Here is an 18197-nt window from a genome sequence, read left to right as displayed (position 1 = left end):
ATAGCTCAATAAGTTGGAATACCACTTTTCCACTATGCCTTCCATGGGAAGAGCCAGACTTTATATTCTTGGGCAAGCTGCACAGTCCTAGATCACATGCACTAGAATGGGATGATAAACTACTTCTGAGTACTCTATACCAGAAAACCCTGGAAACCATCCCCATGAGTCAGAATTCTGCTTGACAGAATGCTGTTATTATGTCTGTTTTCTCCTGCTCACTAAATTAGGGATTTGTATGTTCGTGGCTAAGGCTACAGATGAACATGAGCAAATACTACAGTTCCCAAAATGGGCAAGGAACTCAATGACTGCTTCTCTGTCCCAATACCCTTGTAAGTATGTCCCACAATCTGCCTTGCACATGCCAACATTACTAATCTAATAATGTCTAAATAACTCTTCATGTATGACATTAGAAACTGCAAGCTTTGAGGATAAACATTATGCCTCACTTTTTCTCCACTCCATCCCAGGTCATCTACTCTTTTATTAACATCCAGTTGGACAACTCTGCTATGGCCTTGTAGGCAATATAATCAGATCTAATAATGGTTGGCTGGAGAGCTCAGTAAGGTAGACGAGGTTGGGAGTTCGATTCCCCACTGTGCCCCCTGCAAGTGGAGCCAGCCTGTGTGGCCTTGGGCAAGCTGCACAGTCCCAGGATATCCCCAAAAGAAAGGAATGGTACACCACTTCTGGGTACTCTCTAGCTGGAAAGACAGCACCATAAATCAGAACTGATTTGACAGCACACAGTTATTAATAAAGGTAACAACATAATGTGAGTTGGCTTCCTCCCTCCACCCAAAGGAACATGCATAACCATCAAATTAACTTTGTTGTACCCTTTCCCAAAACTTTCCCTACCTCTTATGGGTGTGGGTAAGCCTCTGGAGCTAGCAATGGCTAGGTTCCTTGGCACAAACTCCATGGGGTTCAACTTCAGAGTTTAAACATATGCAGACTTCATTTACAGTTGCACTACAGCTTTCCGGAATCCCTGCAGCCTTGGAAGAAGTGGGTCAAGGAGCATACACCAGCTCTTGCCCCCCCCCTCGTCTCAATGGGATCTTCAGTTATCTTCACAGAGTGTCCCAACAATTCAGGTCCATCAACATGAGACTTTGCCCAGCTCAAAGGGAGTTGGTACTGTCCTTGATACAGATACTGGCTGATCAGCCCTTTTCTCTGGCCCTTGCCTATCCAGTAATGAGGCTCTGCTGTCAGTCAGCAGTGGTCCTTTGACTGGAAAAAATATTATACAGTAGTGCCTCGCTAGACAGTTACCCCGTATGACAGTTTTTTCGCTAGACATTGACTTTTTGCGATCGCTATAGCAATTCGCAAAACAGTGATTCCTATGGGGGAATTTCACTGGACAGTGTTTGGTCCCTGCTTCACAAACCAATTTTCATTAGACGACGATTTTGACAGCTCCCTCCGCGCTCGGAAAACTGGTGTTTTCGGGACCTAAGCTTCGCAAGACAGCGATTTAAACAGCTGATCGGCGGTTCGCAAAGCGGCTTTCCTATGGCCGATCTTTGCTAGACAACAGCAATTCTTCCCCATTGGAACGCATTAAACAGGTTTCAATGCATTCCAATGGGAAAATGCTTTTCGCTAGACGATGATTTCGCTAAACAGCGATTTCAGTGGAATGGATTATCATCGTCTAGTGAGGCACCACTGTACAGCCTTCCTGGTGCCTTCAGGTGGCAGCAGCAGCAGCTCCTCTCTAGGGCATCAACCCAGGTTTCTTCTTCTGTTGACCAACAGCCTCCCAGAGCTCTTTCTGCACTCGTTTTCATCTTACTCCTGGCTGCCTCCGGCAGGTGTTCCTCATTAGGTTGCTGCACCTTCCCCAGCTGCCTTCTCTCCCTCTTTCCTCAGGCCTTAGCTTTTTCCCTGGCCGAGCTCTCTCTCTCAGCCATCTTAAAGGGGCATGAGGGCTCACCATGAGCCTGCCGGCTACCTGGGATGCTCACCCTGTCACATCTCTACTGACAGACAGGCCATGACACTTGAGAAACACACAGACCTGTCTGTGCTTAAGGCAACATGGAAACAGAAAGAGGACTCCAGGAAAACACAGGTATGTTTCCCTCCTGCATTGTTATGGTTATTTTCTCCATCAGTCAAGTAAGTGATCTGAGGGACCTGGGTTGTCTGAAGGAGTGCCCTCACCATATCCTTAGGTAGCTTCTAACATCCTAGGGTGCTCAACTGATAGTACTTACTTTGAAAGGAGCATTGTATATGTGTGCTTTGCATCTGTTTGACTCAGGCAGCTACAGATGCATTGCCAAACAAAAAGGAAACATGGCTTTAAAAGAGGCCTGTTTATTGGCATAGCTGGCTGGATAGCTCAGCGATTGCAGCATCTGGCTGCAGAGTCAGAGGTTGGGATTTCTATTCCCTGCCTTGGGCAAGCTGCACAGTCCTAGGATGCCCCCCAGAAGAAGGGAATGGTGACCCCCCCCTTCCGAGTACTCTCTATGTAGAAAACCCTGAAAAGGATCACCATAAGTCTGAATTGACTGGATGGCACAGTAGTGGTGGTGGCGGCGGCGGCATGAGTGCAAAGGGGGTAAGAATTGAGATGGTTTAAATAGAAAAGAATCTGTCTCTTCCCCATGGGATCTCTGTTACCATGTGGCCTATGCGCTTGCTGAGTCTGTTGTCCGCTTGTGTAGTGTAAGCGGATGGGCAATTTAAAGGCCCCTCCCTGCTCTTCTGTCCCATGGTGCTTTCACTTTAAGCCAGAGTTAGACTAGACAGCTTTTCAAACAGAGCATGGCTTCACAAAGAATTATGTCCTTTGGAATGTAGCCTACATTGCTGCCCTGTTCAGAGCCAAAACATTTGTAAGTGAATCACAAGAAGGCACCATAGGTCACCAGGTACTCTCTTGCTTTCTTTGGAACTTCCTAATAAAATTGGGGAAGTTCCGGTATGGATGAAAAGTAGGCTAACGGTGTGATCACATGGAGAAACTGATCACAGTTTGGACTGTTGTGGTCCAGTGCATGGAGTAATCCAGTGCAATGTATTTCCCAGCCATCACACATGTGCTCCAGCTTGACCCCAATCCATGACTAACCCAAACCTTTTTTGTCCAGCTGTAGGGCTTCTATTCTGGGGGGGCCAAGCAGGAGCAATTATTTGGTAGGCATCAATGTAGATTTCTCTTCTTAAAGCAACTCTTTGCAGAGCCATCAGGTACATGCTTTTGCAGCTACCTAATTGCATTCTGCTCTCATGTAAAAGATCTCTGTACACGCTGGAAAACGTAATAATGGCTAACGCACCCAAGCGTTCTTTTGTACAGTGTCTTCTGGTGTTCTGTAAACTTGTTCAGGTTTTCAAAACCAAATAATTTATGGATAAAATGAAACTTTTTCCAAATTAAAAATTATTCTTATATATATAATATGTAGGCCTAGATTTGTCAAGGGATTTTTATGAGGGTCCCACTGAATGTTCTAAGAACGTCGGAAACTGCCGAAATACTCAAACTACATAGTCATGTGTGTGTTCACCACCATCAAGTTGGAAACAACTTATAGTGACCCTAATAGGGCTTTCAAGGTAAGTAAGATATTTGAAGAATGGTTTCACCAGTTCCACTCCCCTAGTCAGTTTCCATGGGTGAGTGGGGGATTCAAGCTCTGTTCTCCAGAATCCTAGTCCATCACTCTGTCTACTACACTGGGAATAGTTTTAGTAGTTATAGACTGGACCAATTCCTTAGATAAAAGTCCATAGTGAGCCCCATAGAAAAGCAAGGTAGGTCTAAGTACTTTTCCCCCCCAAAAAATATGTTTTGCTTCTGTGACTGAGTCAGAGATTGGAAAAAGTTACTTTTTTGGACTACAGGTCCCAGAATCCTCAACCACAATGACCAATGATCATGCCTGGCTGGAAGAGGGAAGCCCTGGGTGCTTTAGTCCAAAGAAGTAAGTCTTTCCAAGTTCTGGTTCTGAGTCCATAGACTGAAAGAAGCACAGACTTGTGACAGAGTGAAATCCACCTTCCACCTATCCAGTCCTTCTAGGTTTCAGAATATTCTGACTCTTGGCCACAGACAGCAATGAAGTCTGACTGTGGGGTCGTTCCAGTGCTGCCCATTTCCCACACCAGCAGTGATCTAATTACACAGAAATTAGTGGTGAGAAGAATCATTTCATTTTATAGTACCAAGGGCTACGCTTGCTATAAATCAAAGAGAAGAGTTGAGGAATGGAATATTTCAAGGTAGATGGGAATCACTGCTCATTATATCTTCCTGGCAAGAATGCCATTTTGGAAGGACGGGATGGTTTTTCTGTGCCTCTTGGCCAAGTCACATACTTTACATACCGAGTAGCTGTTGTTATCTACATTTAGGTGTGCCTTTCTATTAGGTATACATAGCAAAGGGAAGGGATACCGGACTGAAACAAAGTAAGATACCATTTTTTGGCCAAATTTTGTAAAGTGGCTTCTTTCAACCGTTATTTTGATTGCCTACAGAGTGTCACGCCCACAAAGACTACTCAGAGTAAGGCTAATGCTATTTGTCTCCACTTTGTTCTGCCTTTATGACAAATCTGGAAGGTAGCCCATCTAGGAGAAGGAAAACTCTGATTCCCTCCTCTGTCCAGGTGATGTTGCCCTTGACCTGGTTAACACAGCTTCATTTTCCCATGACTTTTTGTGTTGTTTCTCCCCTTTGCAAGACATAGTATCATTTGTCACATCTTGTCCCATGGGGGAGGATTTTGCACTGTGATACATTTCATTTTTGCAGTCAGAGCAGCCACTGCCACTATGCCAAGGGATCATGGGTTATATAGTCCAAAACACCTGGGGCAAGACCTTGCTGCTTTCTGCTTGTAAACAAAGATGGAGGCACCTCAAGGGATAGGGAAGCAGTCATGCTCCTGGGCACAAGGAAGCTTTTGACTTCCTTTGTAATTAGCACATAGGAACACGCATGCACATACAAACACAGATATTAAAAAGCTCTACAGGAGAAGCTGCAGCACAGGAGTAGACTTCTAAGGGGTGTGTGTGTGTGTGTGTGTGTGTGTGTGTGTGTGTGTGTGTGTGTGTGTGTGTGTGTGTGTGTGTGTGTGTGTGTGTGTGTGTGTGTGTGTTTTACATGGCCTTTCAATGATCACCTGGAGATAATGGATACAGCTCTTTAAATTTTGCTTTGGACACCTATCTCAGTGAGCACAGCTCTCCTTCAGAGCAAACATCAACCAACTGCAACCAACGAGGGCAGAACTTTTATACAGTCTGAAGCAACTGTAAGTCTGCCTGTTTCAGTGTAGTGCTTTTGAACTACAGTTCCCATCATTGGCTATCCTAGCTAGGGCTGAGGGGAGTTGAATGGCTGACTGCTCTGAACTATGGTCTTTCCTCCAAAATACTTCAGCCATCATAAAAGCCTAGGAATGTGGCTGTCTCAGAAGAAAGAATCCATCATGTTGTGTCAAGATGCCATCAGGTTGCTTCTAGTCTATTCCACTCCTAACAGGGTTTTTAAAATATGTGAGATGCTCAATGAGTGCCCTACGCTTGTGTCCCTTCTAATGGGTTTCCATAGCTGATCAGGTGTCTTGAATCCTAGTCCTCCACTCTCTCTGCCATGGCACACTGCCTCTTGAGAAAGCTCTTAGTTCAAAGGTAAACACCTGCTTTGAAAGCCTTGTGCAGTTCCTAGCATCCCCAGAAAAGGGTGGAAAAGTCTTTGTGTGACCCTGAAATCCAGAAGAACCAAACCAAGAGTAGCTTTTGGTTTATTCACACAAGGTTCCAGGCCACAGAACAGCTACAGACAGCTGGTTTGGATGGGGATTGGTAGGGCAGACAATAGTGAGGCAAATGAGTGAGCTGTAGGACTTGGCATTTCCTTATTTTGCTTTGCACCTTGTGCAGCCCCCCCCCTTCCTTTCCCTTGCACCCACTTGCTCCTTTCTGAGTTTCTGGAGGAAAAATAAGTCCTTTGTATTTTCAGAATGTTGCACAGCATGTGTTTATTGTCATGCAAATGAATGACATTTAAATGTCAAAATGTGCTGTCTATGACTGGAGGGAAATCTCTTTTGCATGACACCTCCCCAGACTGGACCCTGTGAAAGTGGAATTTAGTGTGCTCATCAGACCCACCCTGGAATAAGGAGAGGGACTTTTTTTATTATTTGTCTAAACCTCACTCCTTGCTTGGACCCTCTACCTCTTCCAGGGCTTTGCAGCAACATCAGGGTGCAACAATCCAGTAAATCCAGTCTCTACCGTGCAAGTACCTTCTCTTGCTCTCCCTGAGCATAGTCATATGGCAACAGAGAGACTCCAAGGGCTGCCTTTATGACTTATACTAGAAGCAGCCTGAGGTCTTGGCTCCAGGGAACAGCCGGAAATGTCATTAGATGAATTCCTGCAGCCTAAACATCCACCGTTGGGGAATGTCTCTGGCACAGGCCTTGCCCTGCAATGCTTGGTGGTGGGAGGGGCAGTGATTTCATTCAGGGAGAAGGCAGAGGGCAGGCAGAGTGTGGGGGAGAGGACATAAACATGCCTGCTGGCATCTCTCACTGGAACAGGCGGACAGGAAAAGCACTATCTCTGATGGTCATTGCAGCACCCTATTCTGGAGATGTTTACTGGCTGGACTACTACTCCCAGAATCCCCCAGCCAGAACCACCAACATGTCCCAAGGAGATGCTGGCTGTGGCATTCTGGGAATTGCAATCCAAAAAATGTAAGTCTTCCCCTCTGCTTTCTCCAAGATTCTCCCCTTGGGTTTTTACCAGTGCCAGTTTGTCTGCTATGCCTACTCCAAAGTCCCATTGAGTTCAGTGGGCCTTACCCCCAAGTTGGCATAAACAGTACTGGATTGCAGTCTTGTGGGGTTTGCCAAACGTATGGCCATGTACAGCTCTGTGCAAGTGCAAAATGAGGGGAGTTCCCAGGCCAACATTGGTCACACAGACACACACCAACAACTGGCATACCATAATCAACCAAGCCATCTGGAAAATGTAGTCGTGATCCTACAATGCCTTCCCTTCTGATCCTACAATGTTTTTTTTCCAGGCTAGGTTTCCCCAACAGGGTGCCCTCCAGGCCAAGCTGGGTGGGAGATGATGGCAATTGTAGTCCAACACTTCTGAATGGCACAAATGCAGGCTGCTGCTGCTTCAGGCAGCAGATGATGGAGACAGGCAGCTTTAGCAGTTCTCCAGCTGTTCCTATTGAGCCCCTCCAGCCATGTCAATTTTCCACATAACCCTTCCTGCCACACAGCGTGTCCTAAATAAGCCTGCTCTTCTCAGGGGTGATGAAGGACTCTGTGCCAGTGCCAGGGTGGGAAGTACGGTTCAAGCACCACCAGAGAGGAGAGAGATCTTACTTTGTCACTTTGCCTCAAGCAGGAGAACAACCTGAGCTAGCCCTGGGAGGCAACTAGCTGGAAATGACTCTTCTAGTCCTATAGGAATAACAAGAAGAACTGTGTCCTGCCAAGTCAATTCAGACTTGTATCAAACCTTTCCAGGGATTTCTAAGTGTAAAGTAATCACAAGTGGTTTACCAATCCCTTCTGCTGCAGTGCTCAAGGACTGTGCAGCTTGCCCAAGGCCACACAGGCTGGCTCTCCTCCCGAGGGGCAAGTGGAGAATCAAGAGATGGGCAAGCTCAGCAGGTCCAGGGCCAATATTTTGCCCCTGGGATTCTCCAGGAGTGTCATGAACCAGAAAATGTAAGAAGGAGCAGAAAAAAGAAATAAGAAGTAGCCAGGACTCTACTTTCAATTTAAAAAAACAAAACGTATTGAAGTATTAAATATGTACTGCAGGGGACTCCTTTCACCTCTTTGAGTGGTTCTCAGTCTTGAGTCACCGGATGTTCTTGGACTACAACTCCCAGAAACCCTGGCTAGTGGTGAAGGCTTCTGGAAGTTTTAGTCCAAGAACATCTGGGGACCCAAGGTGGGGAACCACTAACTTATTTAAAGGTGAATTGCTGCTTCTGGAGATTCCTAGGAATAACAATTGCACTTTCTGGATAGGGAAAACAATCTTCTTTGCCGTGGGCTGGCTGAATCTGAGGAGACCAGGAGCTGCACAACAGGCTTGGAGGCTACTTGTGGCCCTAGGTTTGCGATTCTATTCCTAGTTTAAATTTGTATAGATTTCAACATTTCCCCAGACTAATATATGAGAAGCTAACCCTGGCACATTGCCTCTCCTGGTGAAATAGTGACAGCTGATTTGTGTACATTTCAACTTTGTAGAGTAACGTCAGGCTCATCCTTGCACCCTGTGATTCCCCAGCTCCACTGCACTCGTGTGTGTGTGTGTGTGTGTGTGTGTGTGTGTGTGTGTGTGTGTGTGTGTGTGTGTGTGTGTGTGTGTGTGTGTGTGTGTGTGTGTGTGTGTGTGTGTGTGTAAATCAGACGTACCACTTCAGCAAAAGCTTAGGTCACAATGAACCTGTTCACTTACAGAGAGCAGCAAGATCTGCCACATACCTGTGATCATGCATGATGTTCCACATCATGCAACCCACCCTCTTCTGTCTGAGCTGGCCAAGGCCTCTCCCACCACCAGTCTCTTTTTCCTACCACATCTGCTCATCTGTAGAGCCCACAGCCAAAGCATCAGGAACAGCAGACAACCCCCCCCCAAAAAAAATCGCCAGTGTGCACCTTTTTCTACCCTCAGTATTGGAAGGCCAGGGTGGGGGTGCATGGCAGCTGGAGCAGGGCTGCAACAGTGGTGGAAATTCTCTTCCAGTTTCAGGTGGTAGAAGAGATTGCACTGCTACTTCCTGAAGGCAATAAAGGAGTGGTGAGGAGGGCCTTTCCAGCTCTCTTCCACTTTGGACCAGGATCCAGCTCCACTGAGCCCATTGGGGCAAACAATGCACATCAGCTGAGGTAACAATGGGAGGCAGACCTTGCTTTACTGCAGTTCTCACCAGCCAGCCATCAATGGTGAATCGTGGTTGGTGGGAGCTGAGAGCTTTTTCTCCCAATATGGCCATTGGGAAGGGCGGGGGCGGGAACCAAGACCCGAGAATAGCACAGGTTAAGTCAATGGCCATCCATGGCTCTAACCTTTCTTCCCCTCCTCTTCTTTCTCAGGAACTTCCCAATATCTTCTGCTGCTCGTGGCACAGGGAAAGCGGAGGCTGACAGAAACCACTTCCTGTTACTGCTGCCACTCCAGGGGGTCTAGGGCCCTTTGCATGGCAGTATTAGGAACCCTCCGTGGAGCCCATTCTTTGCTGCAGCATGGAAAAGGCCAGAGTTTTCAGAAGACTGTTTCATCAGAACTGCCCTGTCAGGGCATCCATAGAGCTTTAGAATGGGAGCATCAGGAATGAGGTATCTGTCTATCCCAATCTGAACATTGCTGGGCAGAGGGGTTTAAATCAGTGGTTCTTGACCTTGGGTGACTCAGGTGTTTTTGAACTGCAACTCCCAGAAACCCCAGCCAGCACAGCTGGTGGTGAAGGCTTCTGGGAGTTGCAGTCCAAAAACACCTGAGCAGCCCAAGGTTAAGAACCACTGGTTTAAATCTCCAAGTTAAACTCACCATGTTGGGGATGCTGCCAGGGCCGCAGCTGATATATAGGGATCGGCTGAAAGAGGGGCTCAGAAGTGTTGGGATAGCTGTGAGTGTAAGAGAGAGAGAGAGAGAGAGAGAGAGAGAGAGAGAATGAATATGAGACTGTTAGGGGAGATTGAATGATATCTATGTATGTGAGATACATTTGTGTGTATAGGGGAAAGAGAAATGAGAGGGAAAGAAAGGGTTTTGCATAAGAGAGGAAGGACAGAATGGTTTTGAAATCCTGATGGAAGTGGAGATGCACTTTGGACAGTGTCCTAATCATTGCTGATGTGTTTCCTACTCTACCAACACTACCCAGCTTCAGTGAGCTCCAGCCACCTATGCGTCCAATAACATCTGGAAGGTCAAAGTTGCCCACCCCTGCGTCCGAGATGCCAACGCCCTGGCCTTCTATGTGAAAAGCAGATGTTCTCCCTCTAAGGTGTGGTCACACACACCCCCAACCTGGACAACTATCACAAGCAAAACATCCCAAAGAGCTCAGAGATTTGAGGTGTGGGATACAGCTAGTGATGTCACAAAAGCACCAGTACAACTGTAGTGCAGAGGAAGCCAGTGCTGTTTTGCTTAGCTACAGACGGGAAACAGAGTAGAGTATTTGTCTAGATGGGCGAGGTATAAATCTATTTTTTAAAAAAAAGAGGAATAGGAGCAGTGGTCTTAAATGGAGTCCAAACAATGGTCCCTGTCGGCCACTGCTGTCAACATGGGTTGGCTTTTGTCTTCCTGAGAGTTCCAAGCCGGATTCTTTGCAAGCCCTACCTAGAGACACTGGTGATCAGAATGGTATAGTGGAGCAACTGGGATAGCAACTTTGCCCCAGGGCACCAGTATTTAGAAGGCATCGAAATCTAGAGGCAAATCTAATGGTGAGTGCTAGGAAAATAAACACCAACTCCCAGGGCCTTTTTGATTTTATTTTTTTTCTAACCCGAACCTCCTCCTTTCAAGGGTCACACCGCCTTTTCTTTCCTTCTTTCCCATGAGGGGCTTGCGCCCATGCTTCAGAGTAGAATGGGTGGGAGATGGTGCCACTTGCCCCAGATTGTGGCTCTGTTGGTGATGGAACCTGGGACCTTCTTACGTGCATAATATGCACTCACCACAAATCGAGAGCCCCTCTGACAAAGTGGCGTAACCACTGGCTGGGCTGGCTAGTAGTGATGAGAACGGAAGCGCGACAGCATCCAGACTGCAGCCTGTTCCCCACTTTTGTGCTAAGGAAAAGTGGCATCTGAGATTTTGCCAAGACAAAAGGTTTCCGATGGTGCACAAGAGGAGAGACAGACAGTCTAATCCCTTCCTCCACTTCTAAGGGCCTCCTCTCCTCCTTACAGCAGGAAAATGGTTCAAAAAGAGAAGCAGCCAAAAGCGTGAGCCAGTTCTCAATCTGCCCTGCCTTCTTCCCTTCTCCACAAGGCATTTTCCATCCCAGTTCAAAGCCTTTGAAGATGCAGAAAGCCAGTGAGTGGAGCCGCAGAATTCCACGGCAAAAAAAGAAAAAAGAAAGAAAAATCCAGTTTATCCTCCGCTTTCCTCTTGCTCCTACCTGTCCTGAGTCTCACAACCTGCCCTTTGTTTTCCCCAACACCTGCTTTTCTCTTCAAGCTACGCATTCCAACCCCAATGTCTCCCCCTCCACATCACCATGCTTCTCTCTGACCTTGCTCTCCCCACAGCTGCAGCCAGTTTATCTAACTCGGGGTCTAATTTATGTGGAACACAAATGCACGCAAACTGCAACTTATCTATTTTAGCACCTCACGTTAAACTTTCCCCAGGGAGGGATAATAAAACCTCCAGGCCTTCCATTCCCCTCTTCTCCTCCCCCGCCCTGCACCCGACGCCACCTCTTTTCTCTCTTTTCTCCCCATGCGTGCCTTTCCTGAAATTGCACCTTCACGGCAGACAGAAGGCAGATCCTGCCTGCCCCTCCACGCCACCGGAAAATGGCAGGTTGTTATTTTATCAGCTGTGTCTGTCTAAACAACCTGCCTCTCGTCACCTCTGAGGGAAAGCAGTGCCGAGCGAAGTAGGGAGGGCACAGCGCAGGGGGCATAAATTGAGGGGTTGCTCCCAGCCTGGACATTACCAAGGAGAAATGACAATTGGAAAGACAGAGCGCACCACCTTTAGGAGGGAGCACTGTTAGGGAGGCGGGGGCCAGGGCCAGCCTTACCATTAGGCAACCTGACAGAGCTGCCTCGGGCAGCTTACTTAAGGGGTCCTGGAAGAATAGCAAATGGTTCGTTCCTTAACTGATTATTATTGGACTTTTATTGCCAAGGTGGAGGAGAGGCATTTATGAGATTTTTGCATCTCTGGGGCCAAAATAACTCAACTGACCTTGGATACTAAGGATCCTGACTTTGGGGATCGGGGGGGGGGAACCATTTACTGCTGTGCCTCAGGCAGCAAATGTCTTGGGTCAGTCCTGTGATAAATACACGCGCACACGCACACACACACGCACACACACACGAGAAAAACCCCATTTAGGGCTGACCGCTGAAAGGTCGTCTCGCACACACACACACCCCGAGTGCTTTATAGTTTGCGGCAAGAGAAAACCCAGCAATGTCAGACATTAAGGGAGGCCTGTCTCCCAGAGGCTGCTTAGCATTCCGGCTGCACACGCCAGCCAGCAAGGAGTGAGCGGAGCCCACTCAGGTTTCACAGCACGTCCACAAGTCATTGGAAGGTTTAAGGCCCTGCAAAGGCAAAGCCTGAACGAGGCAGTGATCGAGTGATGGGCCACACGGCAATGCATGCCCGTGCACACCAAGAGACAGTGGGATGGATGGCACACCGAGGAAGCCCCCATACACAGGCTCACTAACGTGCTTGTGCTTGATTGCATGCGCACACACACCCGCACACACACCCGCACACACACACACACACACACCCCACACCAGGGGTGATGGAATCGGAGAAGTGTTATTCTGTTCCAACAGACAAAAATGTATGCCAAAGAAATCAGTTCATTTGTTAGAAGTCCCAAAATCCTTTGAATGTTTTTCTGTCACACACATCCTCGCTCACTCTCTTTCTCTCTTATACTCATATACACTCTCTCACTCCCTCACACACACACACACACTCTGTTTCTCTCTTATTTTTTCTGAAGTGCAAGCATGGAGAAGTATGCATATAAACCTACTAGTGATAAGGACATATTTGAAAACAGGACTCATTTTCAAAATATTTCATGCTTCAACAGCAGATCACATTTTGTCTGTTTGCTATTTTTCCCCATCATTGTTGTCTGCTTGTTAAATTTGATGCCAGGATAGAGTCAAACTGGATGATGTTGTCATGCTGAAAGCAGTAAAATGAGAGCCAGGGTGGAGTCCACTGTCAGCAAGTGCCCTAATCTCAGGAAGAGTTGTTTGTGACTATAGAAGTTTAGAATCAGCAGGTTAAATCAGGATAAACATATTTATAATAATATAATAATGATACAGTATTGGAATTGCAGAGCTGGAAGGGACCCTGTGGATCATTGAGTCCTTGTCAAGGAGGCTCACTAGGGAATCGAACTCCCAACCTCTGTTTCTGCAGCCAGAGTCCTAAAACATAAAGCTGTCCAATGGAAATCAGGGTGCTTCCCAATAAGGGCTCCTAACTGTACCCATCACAAGATATTATCCAATTATTGCATGATTACTGGATTTTCTTTAGTAAGAAAGGAGACAGAAACAGCAGAGGGGGAGGAAAATGGAAGGGTTGCATACAAAAATCTGATAATTTTGCCACCAAAGAATGCTAACTGCACAAGAAAAGCTTTGTCACACTTGCAGCTAATTTTCATAGGGGCTGCATTCTCTGTCAATGGCTATCAGGCGTTCTGACCACTAACAAGTCCATCAGAGTGTCTGGGTTCTATAATGGCAGAAACAAAACACCCACTTTTTCCAGAAGGCCATATACATGTTAAAATAGCTAGGAAGGGTGGTTAAAATACATGTGTCTGGGGTTACTATTTGCATGCCAATATGTTACAGATGAGTAATCCTCCACAGACAGAGTCTATAGAAGATACGAGTGGCATCACGCTTGCAGATGGTCAAGGGGGTGGAAGGATCATTTTAATTGTTACAACCCCCTCCCCCGTGTTCCCCAAGTATGTCCACCACCAGTCGAGCCCAGGTACACATGCACTCACACACTCATTACAACAGAATAATAAAGCATAAGTATCCGAATATTAAGGCAAGGCATTGTTTGCTCCCATCTTCTTCAGTGATTCTGAATTAACAGTAGTTCTCATATACAGAGTATTCCAAAGGGATGGGATAGTGGAGGGTGTTGTCTTTCAGGTTCAGGCTGTGAGGTGCTAAGATGCCAAGTATATAAAGCCAGAAAAGTCAGTTCAAAGGCCCACCTCCTCCAGTGGGTACCTACTCAGAGGCAGTGCCTGGAGGAGGCAGGGCAGGGAAGCCAGGCTGCTGCCTCTCTGAGTGGGCACCTGCTGGAGGAGGCGGGGCTTTGAAGCGATGGATACCTGTTCAGCCACTAAATGAACCGCAGGAACCACCAAATTGGCAGTTCATGCTCATCTCTAGTACCCAATTTTGCATAGGATGAAACAAATTTTGGTATTATAAACCAAAGTTTATCAAGCAAGGGTATGCGGCTGTTAGACTTGGACATAGCTTGCCCACTGCTGGCACCCTGAATTGTGTTGCCTGCCCCTAGGCACCTCAATAGCTCCATGAAGGAGCAGTCTGCCCATTAAATGCCCGATTGTGGAGCTGTCCCACTCCAGGGGCCAGATGCATACAGGTCCTCTGGTTTCATACTGTACTGACTCAAAGTGAATGTGCAGATTAAGGAAGTCTGCCATCTCTTGAATGAGGATGGTGGTGCAGTCTTCAAACACTGACTCTTAAAACTATTAAAATTAATTGATGTGCTTCAAGGGCCAAGTGAAACACTCGTAGGGGTCCTTTAGTATGCATGCCAAATTTCAAGCATCTAGGTTTTCACGATGTGGGAATTATAGCTCTCACTGACACACAGCCATTATTATACTGTAGGTTTGGTTTGCAAGGCAGACCACATGATATTTAGAACTGAAAGAGAGGCATACTTTCCAAGCCAAAGGCATATGATATGAAACAACACATTAACATGCCTGCATATAGATATAACACTGACAAAACAAATATTGCATGTACAGTCTGTTTAAAGACCTCTACACAGTATGTGCATGCATATACTGTACTATCCAGAAATGTACAACTCAGCTTCTTACTGAATGCACACACATAGGTGAATTAAACATGTGTTTTACACACATGAATTAGTGTTTTACACACACCCTTGCACAATGTCACCCTGGGCAAGTGCTGTCCACTCTACTTTGCATGCATGTGGGAAAGATTGCCTTCAAGTGCATGATTTTGATTTAGCCACTGAAAAAATCAGCATAAAAGAAGGTGTTAGAAATCTAATTAGTTTCAGGGCTTCTTCCATATTTATATATTCATTTTAGTTTCCTTTTAAAAGAACATTGGAAGCAACCTTATTTTGAAATGTATCTCTGGGCCACAACATGGACCCCAGAAACCTACTCTTTAAAATAAAAGAGGGAATTTCCTCAGTTCTTTGTAAAAATGTTCAGCAAGACAAAACCTCAAAAGTATGTTGTGTATTCTAACTTGGAAAATCAAAAATTAATAATTGATCCTGCATAACACATAAGGGTTCCTAAAAAATTGCAGACAGGGTGACAGAGGAACAACAGATGAGAGCCTAATAAGACAGAAAACACTGGCAGGCAACAGCCAGATCTTCACTCCTGTCCAGAGATAGCCCATGAGCAGCCTCTGGGCTGGAAAATAAAGTCCCTTCTCCAGTTGGTGAGTGGAGAGATAAGCCAGAGACATCTGAAGCCTTAGGGTTTGTACTGCAAAGGGCAATCAGTCCTAAACAACCTTGGCATTGCGATGAGATGACTTTTATGTAACCACTGGACCACCTTCCCTGACAGTAGCCACCCAAATCTCCTTATCAAGCTAAAAGGACTTGAAATGAAATATCAGCATCATGCAAAAAAAAAGAAAGAAAGAAAGAAAGAAAGAAAGAAAGAAAGAAAGAAAGAAAGAAAGAAAGAAAGAAAGAAAGAAAGAAAGAAAGAAAGAAAGCAGATCATCCATTGAAAGGCAGACATTCTAACCACCCAGCTCTTAAAAAATAAGGGGGTGGGGGCAAGCGGGGAGAGGAAATCCTGCTGAAAACGGGAGGAAGGGAAAAAGAAGGTCATTGCTTCCAAAAAAAATATTAAAATGTCCTCTTTCTCTCTGGTTCGGTGATAACAACCCAAGGAGCCTGGAAAGAGAGGAGGAGGAAGGGGAGAGAGGCGAAATGGCAAGATAAGTTTCATTTAGGCGGATGGGTGAGCAGAAGAGAGGAGGGGGGTGTCAGGCAGAGAGAGAGAGAGAGAGAAAGGGAGCGAGAGAGAGAGAGAGAGAAGGAGGGAGGGAGGGAGGGAGCGATGAAGAATAGCAGCGGAGGGAAGAGTGACTCTTTGCATATGTGCTCTTTCAGCGCTCTGAAAAATATCTTTCGCCGCGGCGGAGGCGAGAGCGGCGTGAAGGGCAGGCGGCTCGCCGGATTCTCCTTCCCTGTTGTAGTTTTGCTTAACTCTATACTCATTGTATCAAAGAGCTAGCGGTGGGACAAGCCGTAAAGATGAGTTATTGGCCCGCGACAGGCAGAAATATAACATCATGGAAATGCTAATGACTCCGCGCTGCCTTTCTTTATGGCGAGTGTAATACAGACTTCAATCATAAAAACAATCTTCCAACATTTTAATGGGCTCCATCATGCGCACGCTTGTCCGTATATTTGAAAGATAAATCAAGGCCCCCAGTTGGAATGAATTTCCCGTCAAACGCTGCTACTCGTTGGAAATTGATTGGCTTTAAGTCTGGATAGTTTTCACAGGCAGGTCTGGCTGGAGAAAGGGGGGGAACCGGGGAGCGGGTGTGTGTGTGTGGAAGCAAGATGGGGGGGGGGGTCTGCTGAGAAGATGGAGGTGGGGCGAAATACAAAAATCTATCCTTGGCCGCTTGGGCTTCTGCGACCGCCATCTTGATCGCCCGAGGATCTGCTCTGGCTGAGAGAGAGAGAGGATTTAAGGAGTGGCTGTCGCCTTCCTCGGGGTCCAGGGAATAATAATGCCAGCCACCCACCCGCTCCTACGCCCCTGCCATCCTTTTCCCCCCAGAAGCCTCCGACGGCTCTCCCATCTCTCTTCACAAAGGAAAGGATGCTGCTGACTTGTGGCGCAGGCAGGCGAATAAATTCTCCCTGGTTACTTAATCCGCTCTGCCTTTGGCTGGGTTGGTCCTTTGTGGGCTGAGGGAGGGGAGAGGGAGGGAAACCCACTTTTCTGAAGTACCCCCGGGGCCAGTTGCCTCCAAGGGAGGCCTCTTGAGAGATTTGCACCAGGATTCATTCTCAGGTGGGGTGAAGGACAAAAGGGAGCCTCCCCTGCTTTCCAGGAATAGATGCTGACCCTGCTCCAAGTTTCTTCAACACTGGGGGCAGGAGAGGCAAATAGGCAGAAGCCTGGCTGGAGACCCACAGGGTAAGCCATGCAGTACATGTGTGTGTATATATATAGATGATAAACGCAGGTTTCGGCTGGCAAGGGTGGAAAATTAGATAATTCTGAAAGGTCCAACCAACAAACTCCACCCTTCCTTCAAGTGGATTTCATCAGGTCAAGTAGAATTGTGGAAATCAGGGATGGCAAACCATCAGTTCACCCCTTCAGTCTGGGTCTTCTGTGAATTTTCCCTGATTCTGAATATGATTCTGAATACATCGCCATCCCAATATGCCCACAAGTTGCCTCCAAGCCCCATTCTGTGACACTGCAAGAGGCACAGGCTATCTCAGAACCTTGGCTTTCGGTCCTAATGAGCGCCTCTCCGGTTGACCATCCACCCACACACGTGCGCATCACCCAAGAGCCAACCGGATATTAAAAGCCATAAACTATTCCACCCAAGTCTTTCAATCAATGCTCACAAGTCAATTCCGTGGTCCCCAACTCAATACTCACATAGCTAGGCTTTGTGATTATTTCTCCTAACGTAGACTGAGGAAAAACCCCTTTGGACAAAGGATGTTCTGAAGTGGAATCTTCAATCAGGTTTGCAATGCAAACATAAAAACTCAATTGGCCAAAATAGACATTTGTGTTACAAATGGCTCTTTCCCCCCCCCCTTTCTATAACCTGAACACTTTTTCCTGTGAGACTTGTATAGGCTTTGATCCCCTCCCATGCACAAGGGAAGGTTGTGTGCAGACAGGTTTCTAATGCCACAGAACACAGAGCAGCCATTCTGAACCTTTTTAGAAAAAACCTGGGCCATAAATAAGCCACCCAGAGACCTTTGGGTAGAGTGGGCAGCATATAAGTTAAATAAAATAAAATAAAATAAAATAAACACAATATGAAAGAAATACAGTACTGTATAGGACTAATCAGGATTGTGTAACACAAGGAAGCTTATAAGGTGGTGTGTGAAGAATTGTTTCCAGT

The 18197-nt window shown here is 46.5% G+C and overlaps 1 long non-coding RNA gene across 1 annotated transcript; it reads left to right on the top strand.

The window, feature by feature from the left end:
- Positions 1-1907: 1907 nt before the first annotated feature.
- LOC140704670 (uncharacterized) lies at positions 1908-16380 on the top strand. Its single transcript, XR_012083989.2, has 3 exons — positions 1908-2095; positions 8788-8930; positions 9138-16380. It is a non-coding gene; the product is annotated as an uncharacterized LOC140704670 (long non-coding RNA).
- The last annotated feature ends 1817 nt before the right edge of the window (positions 16381-18197 follow it).

This window comes from Pogona vitticeps, chromosome 2 (genome assembly GCF_051106095.1).
Source record: "Pogona vitticeps strain Pit_001003342236 chromosome 2, PviZW2.1, whole genome shotgun sequence".
Lineage (NCBI taxonomy): Eukaryota > Metazoa > Chordata > Lepidosauria > Squamata > Agamidae > Pogona > Pogona vitticeps.
The sequence above is the reverse complement of the archived record's forward strand: the minus strand, read 5'-3'. Positions and strand labels throughout refer to the sequence as shown.